The sequence below is a fragment of the Melitaea cinxia genome, chromosome 12, assembly GCF_905220565.1.
Source record: "Melitaea cinxia chromosome 12, ilMelCinx1.1, whole genome shotgun sequence".
In the NCBI taxonomy this organism is placed as follows: domain Eukaryota; kingdom Metazoa; phylum Arthropoda; class Insecta; order Lepidoptera; family Nymphalidae; genus Melitaea; species Melitaea cinxia.
The window spans coordinates 1,511,963-1,526,261 of record NC_059405.1 but is presented as its reverse complement, the minus strand read 5'-3'; the positions used below and the strand labels follow the sequence as shown (position 1 = coordinate 1,526,261).

Here is a 14,299-nt window from a genome sequence, read left to right as displayed (position 1 = left end):
GGAGTATTTTAACTAACATTGTGACACGAGAATTTTATATATAAGATTGATCAACAATATTTACATTTATAATAAACATTACCTGGAACTTCAGTGGGTTCGTCGGATAACTCTAAAGCTGCTTGGCTAAATATATTATCTATTTTTAATCGATCTTTTGATAACGCTTTTAATTTGTAAGTTTTTTTAACAGCATCTGCATTTGCTTTAACAAATCGCTCATTATCTGTAGAGAAAGCATAGGGTTCTATTTCCAATGTTATTAATTTGTCCCCTGCCTCTTCCATTGTATTTGTACTTATATTCATGTAATTTAATAGAAATTAACGACAGTTAATTGACCGGTTGTGAAGTGCCCTGTGCTGTCACCTGTGCATAACAAACAACCACAGATTATCAAACAGTTGTTGAAATACAATAAAACTCGGACTAAGAATTAAATTCTTAGTCCGAGCAATAAAATTAAATCGATCTAATTATAATAAAAATAATTTTATGTTTCTATAAATTTAATGAAAAGGAAATAAAAATGGTATCTATGAGTGGTTAGATATCTAAGATTGGTTATTTGCAAGAAATTAAATCAAAATCTTAGAATTTAATTTCAAACCAAGAGTAAAGAACATTAACTCTGTTCATACTTTATTATTTTTTGATGGCTGTCTTAAAATTTTAAATATTTAGAATTTTAAGTTCTAAAATAAATATAAAAATAATTATACAATAAATTAGGACTAATTCTACACTTAATTTTACTTTATTTAAAAAACCCTCTAAAGAAAGTTTGTGTGGGGACGGGGTAGGTTGTCAAGAATTAGATAAAGGAAATCATAGGAATAATAACAGCGAAAACCACATGAAAATTGGAAAATGGCTGAGTTATTTAATTAAATTAAAAAATAATTAATTTTAAATTACATAATTTTTTTTTCGAATAATGACCTTTTTTTCCTGTGAAGCAGGGGGATAAAAAATTAAAAATATGCAAGGGGGATAAATAAAATATCGGGAAAATATAGGAAATTGGTGGAGATGCGAAAGGATTTATCTTAACGGGCAAGTATCACGCTTATTATACGGTCGGCTGGAAGTGCGCGTCGCAGGAGACAAATCGTGAAAAATCCATTACGCGTCCAAAAACTTTCCAATTAACACTATTGTTTTCTTAATTAAATGCACTATTATTTACACTAATAAAAGATATGACGACGCGGCGACGATGACCGTTCATGTCAATGACCAAAGAACAAGACCTATTTCCCTCCGGCGTGGGGTAAGACAGGGGGATGTAATATCACCGAAACTGTTTACCACTGCGCTAGAGGATGTTTTTAAGACCTTGAATTGGGGGGAACGAGGCATCAACGTCAACGGTGAATTCATCTCTCACCTTCGTTTCGCCGACGATATTGTCATCTTTGCGGAGACGCTGGATGAGTTAGGCCAAATGCTGGCCGGCCTAAACGAGTCCTCCCGACGTGTCGGTCTCTGTATGAACTTGGATAAGACGAAAGTTATGTTTAACAACCAAGTCATACCGATACCGGTATCGGTCGATGGTACCCTTCTTGAAGTTGTTCAGGATTATAATTACCTAGGCCATACTATCCAACTAGGCCGCCACAACTTCGAGAAGGAGGCCGATAGGAGGATTCGGTTGGGCTGGGCGGCGTTTGGCAGACTCTGTCGAGTCTTCACTTCGAAGATTCCGCAATGCTTGAAGACTAAAGTTTTCGAGCAATGCGTCCTGCCTGTGTTAACATACGGAGCCGAGACGTGAACCTGACGAAGGGACTGGTCCACAAGTTTAAAGTCGCTCAACGTGCAATGGAACGGGCTATGCTTGGGGTCTCTCTCAAAGACAGGATTAGAAATGAGACTATCCGCGAGAGAACGAAAGTAACCGACATAGCCCACAGAATTAGCAAGTTGAAGTGGCAGTGGGCTGGTCATCTGTGCCGCAGGACCGATGGCCATTGGAGTAGACGGGTCCTAGAGTGGAGACCGCGTCTTGGCAAACGCAGTGTGGGACGTCCTCCGGCCCGTTGGACCGACGATCTACGTAAAATTGCCGGTGTAGGCTGGATGAGGATTGCGGAAGACCGGGATGTGTGGCGCGAACTTGGGGAGGCCTATGTCCAGCAGTGGACTACGATAGGCTGAAGTGAAAAGATATGAGTTGTCTTTAGTTTTCGAGTTATACTGTTTACGGTTTTTGCACTGTTTGGGTCTTGGTGAAAACCTTTTCGTAAATTCCAAATGTTTTTGCTTAGGTGATCAGAACTGCTCATGGCGAATCCAGTGATGTGCACACTGGGCACTGCACAAAGATGCGCTGATTTAGTGGTTTTGACAACCACGTGGCTAAAAGATGTAAAGTTAAAAAGTCATTCCTTAGCGTCGTCTGAAAATTCTGATTTTTTCACCAAAAGTTCTTCTCCCTCACCTGTAGTTATATCGAATGGAAGAAAAGTTTGGGGTCGTCATGATAAAAACGACGCCGCACGCACTTTAAGTTTTGAATTCACTTTTTCCCCGTTCACGCGGGCAGGAATAGGTCAAAACACTAGTAAAGTCCAAATACCTATCACGAAGAAAAGTTTTACGGTATTGAAGGGGAGGGAAGGATGAACAAATTGGTGTAAGTTTCAAGTCTGTGGGTCGGAAATCGAGGGAGTTATGAATGTTTATATTTCACTGCGGGTTTTTTCTCACTGTTTTCGATCGCAAAAACGTAAAAAAGTCTATAAAAATTCGAATATCTGATCCTGATACTACATATCTATCCTGATCCGGTTCAGATACATGATCTGGTTGAGCCTAAGTTTTTTTCTAGTTAAGTTGAACGATGTTTTTTAATCATTAGATTGAAAATAATTTTTTTATTAGTTTTTATTAGTATCTGTGTGAAAATGTGAGTTATAAGCACATTAATTTTTTAAAGCTAACTTTGAAATGAAGGAGATTTAATATGTTTTTTTTTTTAATTCTCAAGACGGTTTCTTTTTATTTACTAACTAGCTGACCCCACAAACGTTGTTTTGCCATAGGTATATGTTATTAACCCCCTTAATTCTCCTTCCCCTACAACTTAGGGGTATGAAAAATAGATGTTGGATGTTCTCAGACCTACCCGATATCCACACAAATTTTCATGAGAATCGGGCAAGCCGTTTCGGAGGAGTTTAACTACAAACACCGCGACACGAGAATTTTATATGTTAGATTGAAAAGATGTAGGAATATGTATTTAGAAATATTTCATTGGTTTATTGATAAATAAATATCGTATCCTAATCCGCATCTAAGGGTTGGACTTGCACAACCTTTCCGCCTTGCGCTCACCCCATGTCGAAGAAATTGAATTTTAGGACCATTTGAGCTTTCATTCGATTTCCTGAAGTTTTCGCACATAACATGATAAATTTTGGGCAATCGGTAATACGGTTTGAAAATGACTAATAGAAAATCTACGTTGTATAAAATTAGTCTCTTATTTTTATACTTAAAGAGATGTATTAGAAAATATATTAGAAACTCGAAATTATTAATAAAAATGAATCACTAAATGTAACGCTAAGCCGTAAACTACAGAGCGGTGAGACTATAGAACCAATTAAAAAAAAAATTAAAAAAAAAACTAGTCCGCTGGTGTAACTGAGCATATTGACCAGTCCAGGGTTTTGAGTTCGAATAAAACTTGGTCAGTAAATATGTTTTATTACTTCTCTTTGCAATTTGTATAATTTTTTTTTTTTTTATTTGTTTTTGTTTAAGTCTCTAGTATTCAATTTAATAAAGAAAGAGAGTGTGAAATGAGCTAAATTGAAATAATCTGTAACTGTATCACTGATCTATGAGATAAGCGGAGATATGAGAAATTTTGAAGTTTCACCCACCACGATGCTATCCTATGGATTGGTAGAAAATTCACACACAAGGAGTTAAAAGATAACAAGTAGGAGGAACAAATTAAACATTTTAAGTGTTCTTTAACACTCGATAGGACAAATAATAAACAAATAAAGCCTTCATTCACTGACCATTTTGTTATTACAACAGCAAAATGAATATACAGTAAATACAATTATAAGTAGCATTACACAATTAGAGTTTTTACTATTTTAATAACCAGTTCAGTAGCTGTTGAGATTGTCCTTCGACGTAGAAGCCGAATGAGCCTTTCCTCTAGTTCCTTCCACACATAGAGCAACTAAAAAGGTTTATCTCCAAGAAAAAAAAACCAGAAAAGAATCGTACTGAATGTCATATATTGAGACAGTTCTTGCAAGAATATATTCCAAATTTCCGACTCTTCCGTTGAATTACCCAAAACCTTTTTTCTTACGCGCACCTTATTCTAACAATTATGAACACAAGAAATCAAACCATTCGAATAACTAAAGCATTTCTCAGGTGATGAAGAATCTATAATATGACTATATAACCCTGCTTTCTGCTCCGGGGGTTGTGGGTTAGATTCCCACCTCGAGTCTGGGTGCAATATATACATATATATATATATATATATATATATATATATATATATATATATATATATACATTTTGATTAATTAACTTTATTTAAATAAATTTCCAAAATGAAAGTAGCCAAAGTTACTCCTTATTACATCAGGTGTCTACCAGTTGAAGTCCCGTCAAAATCGGCCCAGCTATTTCAGAGATTAGCCGAAACAAACAGACAGACAGACAAATATTGTAAAAAATGTTATTTTTCGTATATGTACCGTGTATACATTCATATGCATCTAGTAAAATCGGTTATTTTAATATTACAAACAGACACTCCAATTTTATTTTATTTTTGTATAGAGTAGATTATAGATTATTTAATTACCGTAGGCCTAAACGATCATCTTCAACTGTTGATCTTCAAGCTGAGCTAATTTTTGTCAATATAATAATATAATAAAGACGATTTTTTTTTTGTAACGGTTAAACGCAAAAACTACAAGACCTATTTAAAAATTCTTTCGCCAGGAGAATTATACTTTACCATAGAGCTACATCGTGATATTACGAAAACAGTCAAAATCGATTAATCCATGCTGACGAAGCCATGTGACGAAAGCTAGTAAAGAACAATTTTCTTGACACCGGCACTACGTCGTATAAAGGAGCTGGTCATCGAAACATCTATTCCCGCACAGGACAAATTGTATTTAAACAAATATTTGTTTCTGCTCTGAGTAGACGTTTCTGTGGGTCTTCCCATTATACCTCGGAAAGTCAATAGACACTTGACAGCGACTGTTACTCGTGGTAGAGAAATTGTCCGCAAAACAGAAGTGGAGCAGTGTGGTGGATTAAACTTATACCCCTTCTTCAATGTAAAGTAAGAAGTCTATATCTAGTAGTAGGACGTTATAGTTTGAATCGATTTCTAAAGAATTTTTTTTTCTGCATATATTTAAAGAAGAATACTCAGCATTTAAGCTAGATAGTTTACGATTAATATACGATTTACGATTCCGACTTTAATAGCCTACTGCTGGGCGTAGGCTGGTTTTTTCTCGCTTCAGCCTGTAATATCCCACTACTGGGCATAGGCCTCTTTCCCCATGGAGGAAGAGGATCGGAGCTTAATCCACCACGCTGCTCCAATGCGGGTTGGCGATATGGATATATTTTGGCGCGTTGGATATATTCCCTACTATGAGTAACGATCGCTATCAGGTGTACATGATAACAACCGGGACCGACGGCTTAACGTGCTCTCCGAGGCACGGTGGGGAGACCCATAAAAACTACAGAAGTGAAGAAAGTTTAAAAAAAAATACAAATATTCATTTTAAGCGGGAATTGAACCACACAATTCACACTACACCAGACCGGTTGTTAGTGGATAGTTAATAAACACTATAAGAAAATGAAATAAAAAATGGAATTATTAAAGAAAGGACGGAAGTAAACAACTTGTTTTTTAAATTACAAAGGTCTTAAGAAAGGATATCTATCTATATAATAGTAAAGTAATATAATAATCTTCTCCTTAATACAGATAGCTCAGCTACCTAGCTAGGAGAAGTAGAGATCAAAATAGTAATTGCTTTCAAATTAAACCTAGAAACTGATTGTTCCTTTTTTGTCACTTGTTACTTGAATATGTTGTGTAAATACGGAAATAAATAAATAAATTAAAATATTAAAAAAATATATATAATATCGTTGTAATAAGTTAGTGATAAGTTCAAAATACTGTAAATTAAATTAATTTAAAAAATCGGATATAGTTTTCTTTTTGGTATAAAGTGAAATGTAAGTGATATTCAAGATAACTAATATGATCATTAATAAATTATAATTTAAAGAATATTATACAAAGGGGGCTTAAATAGGGACTTCCATGTGAACAAAATGCAATGAATCACTCAGAATAGGAAAATGTATATAAATCGATAAACCGTTCGTGCTACACAGGAGAACATTTTACTGAGTGCCGTTAAGTGTGAGACGTTTATTTATTTATTCAAAGCAGCCTTAAAAAAAAAAAACTAAAACGATTTATTAAAGACAATGACATATGTAACCTCCTTTGCTCTTTTGCTTATGTAACCTCTTTTGTTTGTTAAAATGACAAATCTGGATTTAAAGCTGAAAAAAAGCCTAATTTAATTTTTTTACATAAAAAAGGCCTATACAATTAGTAACAGCTAGTATAAATTGAGTGCTCGTGCACAACCATGTGTAAGTGTACACGATACATTAGAGCTTCATGCGCTGTTTCATCACAAAGGTGACGTAGCTTACTAGACTGTGAACTGATTATATTTGCATGTGATTTCTGTTTTGATGTAAAAGAACAATAAAATGATATAGATAAAGTATATTTGGGAACGTTGTTTTTTTAATTTATTCATGACACTTTTATTATAACGACATCGTGCCGCCATTTTGCGTGAAGGTTTTTCAGATTCTTTTTTTTATTTTATACTAATTTAAAAGTAATAATACATTCTTTATTGGTTATTCTAATTTGTACTATGAATTAATATTCTGTATATACTAAAACACTTATCATTATTGTATTTATTACTTACTTGCACATTTAGAATTGTATTAAAGAAAATAACAATGTTCTAACTTAAAAAAAGTGCAAAGGCGGGTAAAGCTTTAGATTAAGAACCATCGAATTTTGGGATTTTTGGATGAAGGGGTGCTGCGCTACCCCCAGTACTACTGCCACCATTTGGAACCCCATGGTTATGGAGATATTATGGGGATATCCATGGTTAAAGTTTTGAGTAAGTAAAACCGATCTCGACTACAAGATCAACAAACAATACAGCTTACGTTACTCATGCTCCGTTCGCCTACATCCTTATTTCATGTTATGTTTTTTACTTAAATATATTTTTATTTTTACTTATTTTCTGTCATATATATAGTAACAATTATTAAAAATGAACTGAAATATTAAATATTTTTTGTATATGACAGTAAATAAGTAAAAATAAAATATATTTATGTAAAAAACATAACATGAAATAAGGCTGTATGGTTTTAGATCTTTGCCTTGTACAGTTATTTAGACGAAAACAATGGATTTATGCTTACATTGCTTTGGAGCGAAACGTTGTGGCGCGCCATTTTTTTTAAAGCGTTTATCTCAAAGTCGTTAAACATCAGTTGTATCGTCTGTTAAAAAACCGTGTGGAAACGTTAAAACAATGTGTGAAATGTGAAAATAATGTCGAAATGTGAAAATAATGTGTGAAAGCTACAGAACGGAGCACGAGTAACTTAAGTGGTATTGTTTGTTGATCTTGCAGTCGAGATCGTTTTTACTTAGTCCTGTTCGAAAATAACTTGTTAAAGCTGCAGAACGGAGCATGAGTGGCACTTCCCGCAGCGCCGGCGCTAAGGTGGAGTCAGACATGGAGCTCGAAGGTATTATAATAGCTTTAAATTCTTCTTCTAATCTCGAAACTTTAACCATGGATATCTCCACCCTCCGCCCCCGCCCCCCAAGACCCCATAATTCAACGGTTCTTAATCTAAAGCATAGCCCAAAGGCGTTCTTATCACAAATAGTGATATTTTACAGACAATCCCTATCAATAGAGAAAATATTAATGGGTTGACACACGTAGGTAAATGAAACAAATGGAACAAACAACAATAATTACTTCATATTTTGTAAAAATATGACTGTTGTGCAAGTTTTAGAACTCTTTTCGTCGATTCGTTATATAGAAGTAGGTAGCCATTTTACAAGTATCAGTAAAGTTCAAAATAAGTTTGGATAAAACTTATTTTAAAAAATGCAAAATATAGAGTTCGCCTGGTTTTCTTTTTCCGTCGAACTCTGTTGAATGAATTAACATTTAAAATATATCTTAAAATAATGTTACTTTGCTACAGTTTTAATTAAAACTTTTATTCAAAAGTAACTTTTAATGTAGTTAAATTATCACGATCTACTTAAATTTAAAATTGAAATATTATTTTGATGTAGGTACCTATTCGCACAAAGAAAATGAGAGAAATTACCTTAAATAATAAAATGATCAACTTCCGATTGTTGGTAATAATGGCTGATAGGAATGAGATGACTTTTATAATTTCCCCTTTTCATTTTAATGATTTGAATGTGTTTGTTGGGGTAATTTTAATGTACCCAAAGTGAAATTGTTTAAGTCGAGAATATGAAATTTATATTATTTATATATATAATAATATGTATAGTCTATGCTCTGAAATATTTAAAATAACAGCAATCTGGTAATTAGTTTATTATTTATTGATTTATTTATATTAAATTATCTGGTATTAGTGTAATTGATTTTCGGGTATCGAGCATTATCTTGATAAATATCCATACAGCCTATAACAAAAAAAAAAAAACAAAAAAACGAAATCAGACGTGCGATCACTGACGCAAAAACTTGAGTCATTTAAACAAAACAGTAGGTACTTACTTGATGACTACCATAATCCACCGTGAAATCATAATATACTTTATAAGTCAAATTCAACAATAAGTTTTAGATTTATATTTGCGAATATAAATATCTCATAAATATAGTCAAATTCGATGACGAAAAATAACAATATATTAAAAAAAGTGTGTGAGTCAGCTCCTACTGACTGGACACAACTGGAAACACGACTAGAGTTTATTTCCTCAGATCACCTGTCTAAATAGGCACAAAAAAGTCTAGTCTAAGAAATAGATTAATACTATATCAAATGGTTATTATAAACGAATCAAATGGCGTTAACTAAAATGTAACGAGGTCATTCGTTCAGTAGATCTTACTCCTCATATATTTTCATACCGGGGGCCTTATATAAAAATCGATTGTTAAGTAGTAAACTCAAAAAACTTTTATCTTTTGAATAGCCTTATCTATGACCGGTGAAACAGGTCAACGTTATAACTACATAGTTATATTCAACGCGAGTATACTGTGGGGATGTACACACATATTTTCACTCTACCCACCACACGGAACCGTAATCGCAATAAATGTCAACAAATTCACGATAATAATAACAGTAAACATTTCATGAAACGTAGCGTCTTCAAAAACGTAATAAAGGCGTCTACGAAACGAAATATTCACTCCCCCATTGCGCTCAAGCTCAAATATTTTCTCCTGAATGCAATAATGTGCTTAAAACTACTACCGTTCCTGTATTATTGTATGCAAATCGTTGAAATAATGTTAAACGTGATGTAAATATTATGTGCTTATTCAAATTCTTGTTTATGAATTTCCGTGAATCTTGTGAATTCCCAAGATGCATTAAATACAGATAATATTTACATCAGTATATATCAAATTCGACGCCGCGTTGGCACAACGGTCACAGCCATAGATTGTACCCGTTGTGCTGGCGGTTGCGGGTTCGATCCCCGCACATGACAAACATTTGTATTGGCTGTACAGGTGTTTGCCGTGGTCTGGGTGTTTGTGCAGTCCTTGTGGGTCTCCCCACCGTGCCTCGGAGAGCACGTTAAGCCGTCGGTCCCGGTTGTTATCATATACACCTGATAGCGATCGTTACTCACAGTAGGGAATATATCCGCCAACCTGCACTGGAGCAGCGTGGTGGATTAAGCTCTGATCCTTCTCCTATATGGGGAAAGAGGCCTATGCCCAACAGTGGGATATTACAGGCTGAAGCGATATATCAAATTCAAATTTAACTTTCTTGAAAGATATTCCATATATACTCAACAGATAGAACGAGGGTGGCAGTTTTTTTTAAATATAACTAGGAATTAAATGAAAATATTTATGGCGCCATAAGGTGATTGATTATACACACTTTACGAATGTCACAAAATTATCTAAAAATTTTAATTGATGGTAAGCGATTACCGCAGATTATAGGCACCTGCAACACCAGAAGCGATCGCGTTGCCCACCCTATCAGGAGCTCTGGTCACCATACTCACCACAGGAATACAACACTGCTTGAAAGCAGTATTATTTAGCTGTGATCTTCAGTAAGGTCGAGACACTTCCCCAGTCGGGCTGTTAAAGAACAGTTTTGAGCAGATATTTTCTGCTGTATACCTGTGGTACCTGTATATTTCTGCCCTACCTCAGTTAAATCAGACAGTATCGGACGTTTCCAAATTAAGGTCTCAATTTAAAAGTTTCTGTTTAGTGATAGATACTATACTTGTTTGAAGATTATTTTCGCTATTTAATTTTTAATGAAATTTTCACAGATTAATAAACAAAAGGCAGATGGAGCGTGTCCAACAAAAAGTATGAAGCCACTTTTTATTCATGTGTGCGTGGCGACTAGAAATGGCACTGTAGGAACACGTGCATCTATGTGTGTATAATGATACCATAAAAAGAAAAAAACTCCCTGTATTTTTTAAAATGTCCTTTTACGACAATAGGTTCTAAAGTTTTATTTGGATACATGAATTTATAACTAAATAAATACTTTAATAATAATAATAATATTAATAAAGGTTTCGTTAAAAATAACGAAAGAAATAGGTAATATGTCAAGATTTATATAACTAGCGGTCCGTCCACACTTTGCTTCGGGTATTAATTTTGTTTTTGTTTAATAAGGTTTAAATGGACTTTACAATGTTTACAACTCTAGATAATAAAACTTTAGTGTTTTTCAGTAGTATCATATTTATTTCATTAGACAAATTAAAAAAAAATACATAATTTAAAATATTTATTAATAATAATAATAATAATCATCATCATCATCATTTATTCACACACACACACATACATCGATATACAGACAACTTAAAGACTAGACCAAAAGATTAGATAGTATTACAAATAATTACATTGGATTTTTTTTTTATCAACCAACGACATTTTTCGGTAAAGCATAAGCTATCCTCTTTAAAATGTAATGAACACACAACGCAAAATTTTGAAGCCTGCCAATTATTGTCTTGCCTGCTTTGGCGAATAATAGAAACCCATTCCTCGCGTAGAACAACATCTGTCGGTAATCTGCAAAAATCATTAAATAATAAAACTTGACACTGATTACAATATGTATTCTTTAAATATATCTAGCATCTTCCATTAATTCCACTAATATTATAATCTGGCTATTGGCCACAACTTAACAAAATATACCATATATGTAAATAACTTCATCATCATATATATATATATATATATATATATATATATATATATATATATATATATATAAGAACTAAATTGATAACCATATACATTTATATTTAAGCTCCTGCATTAGATATTAATGACCGAATCACAGCAAATGGTAATAACAAATAAAAATACATCTAAATTCGGAATAACTATTTAGGCGTGATATTACGTGTGGAAATCGAATACACGTCCGTACATTTAAAAGTCAGTCTCACTAACGCCTACACCATCAGGTAGTTTCCCCAATTGAAGGGAAAAACATTTCGCCGAACACTGGCAACACAGTTGAATTAATGTCGAGGTTTTGTGTTCCGAGATAACCATATAATTTATTGAGTGAATAAATAATAAAATCAATTAAATAATTTATAATTACCTGTGAAATGAAATTCCATCCTCTTTTTTTTATTTTTGGGAACAACTTTCACAATGTTTAATAACACAAGACGGCATTTTTTGACACAAAATAATGAATCACTCGAGACGTTTAAACAATACGACGCTATCTTTAGCACTGCTGCGACTTTGTATTCGCTTTTGATTTTGTATTCGCTTTGGTGGCTTCACTCGCATGTTCGGTGCGCTCCATCTGCCTTTTGTTTATTAATTTGTTTATTAATCTGAGGAAATTTTATAAACAACGAAACTTAAAGATGCTGATTGACAAATATAAAACAGATTCAATCAAATAAAACATTTACTTATCTTTTTTTAAACCTTAAGGTATTTTATTACTAAAAATTGGAATATTTTAAATCAGATATTTCTAAACCATATTAAAATAATCTACCTATCTCCAAAACTTACGAACATTGATTATTATCTTCTTATCTCTCTTCAATCCGAGATTCATCCTTGTTATAAGTACGATTTGTTCATTAGTTAAAGTCATTAATGATGAACTTATATGGCAATGTTTTTAATATGTTGTACATAAAATTTTGCTTCAGGCTTATTTCACGGGATATTGGTGGTACGGGGTATTGATTATGGATATAGTTTCTCCAGCACATAAGCTACGAACAGATTTTAACAGCAGAAAGTTAATGTTTCATTTCCATTAACAAAACAATACCTTTTAGATTCAGACGTAGCGACTTGAAATATGGAATAAAGTGGAATTCGATGGTGAAAAAAATATCATAAACATTAATTTGTTGGATACCATCACACGTCAGATAGCTTTAAGGGTAATCGATGAAATAGGCTCTTAGACTTTTGATTTCTTATAATACCTCTATATTCATATTAAACAGGTTTATATATTGGATATTTCATCATAAAAAAAAAAAATTAAAAAAAAATTAATTTTAAAAATTTCTTTATTGAAGTGGGTTTAAAAAGTACTTTCTAATTGTAATTTGCAGCGTTTATAAGGCTTTGGCTAAGAAATTTCAGATTGTTTAAAAGCTGCTGATTCGGAATATATGTTACCTACAGAGCCCCTTGTTGAACTTTATTTTTCGTTTTTATTCTCGTTAAAAATCTGCCATTACAATTCGTAGGTAGTTCTTTGTATCCTTGACTATTATGACGCAAGCTACCCAAACCTAACTGTGAAATAATTTAACAAACTTGAGTGGCTTCATCGTAGCGATTCGGTACGTATTTGAATTATGTGAAGTCGAGCGTGTTTCAGAATTTTACTCAAAGTTAGAGTAGCTATTCGTCCACTAAGACTTCTTTAATAGAGTGTTTAAAATGAATACCAGAAAAATTTGGTCAATAAGTTATTTTGTCAAAAGACTCGTTCAATTAATCAATTATCACAATAAATATATTGCATTTATTACCTTAACTATAACCCAATATTACAAAATTATGTATTAATGATTTATTTAGACATGCATACAGTATGCATAGCAGCTTAAATTTAAAACAATTCTACGCATTGAAAAACAAAATGTCACCAACTGAAATCAATATTTAAAATATCAAAAAATCTTTTAACGTCAAAACCTATCAAAGTAATGAGTGCAACGTTTAAACTATGTCAACTAAAGGTTAAATCAAAACACGACCGTAGCGAAAAAAGCTTCAAAAATTTGAAGGTACGACTAAAACAATGCATTTCCCTCCCTTTATTATCTGCTATATATCATTCTACCTCCGAGCGGACGGCTCCAATTAAACTCTACCGTTTCACATCAACCCAGCAGACCGGCAAGCGTATATTCAGCATCGGTTGCAGTTAGGATTACTATGAAATACAGAGACCTAGATACTAGATTCGGGTGAAATACCTTTAAGATATATCTAGAGCCTCTAATGATATAAAGTGCTTTCTGGTTTCTGACACTGATTGAAATTGATACAAGATTAAAAATTAAGAGATTTTTTGAAGATAGAAATTCTATTCACAATAAATATGCATATTTTTTTTGGTGCTCCGGGGAATAAATTTTAGCAATAACTGTTACAAATGGAACAAAAAGGGGTCTATTTGGGATCAGTTTTTCGTTAGATACCGTGTGGTGTCGGCCAAGTAGAATAGCACCACCCCTTATCCTCCCGTGGGGGTCGTAAAAGGCGACCGACGGATAAACCTGGCTTAAAAACATCAGGATCCTGGAGAAGGAAAACTTCATTTGAATCCTGGAATGGGGTCTCCGTCAAACATTCGTGGCATAGCGCTAAAATGCGAAAGACTC

The 14,299-nt window shown here is 33.4% G+C and overlaps 1 long non-coding RNA gene across 1 annotated transcript; it reads right to left on the bottom strand.

Moving 5' to 3' along the window:
• Nucleotides 1-11,206: 11,206 nt before the first annotated feature.
• LOC123658312 lies at nt 11,207-12,250 on the bottom strand. The gene is made up of 2 exons (XR_006743853.1): nt 12,025-12,250; nt 11,207-11,477 (listed from the first exon to the last, which is right to left on the bottom strand). It is a non-coding gene; the product is annotated as an uncharacterized LOC123658312 (long non-coding RNA).
• Between the last annotated feature and the right edge of the window lie 2,049 nt (nt 12,251-14,299).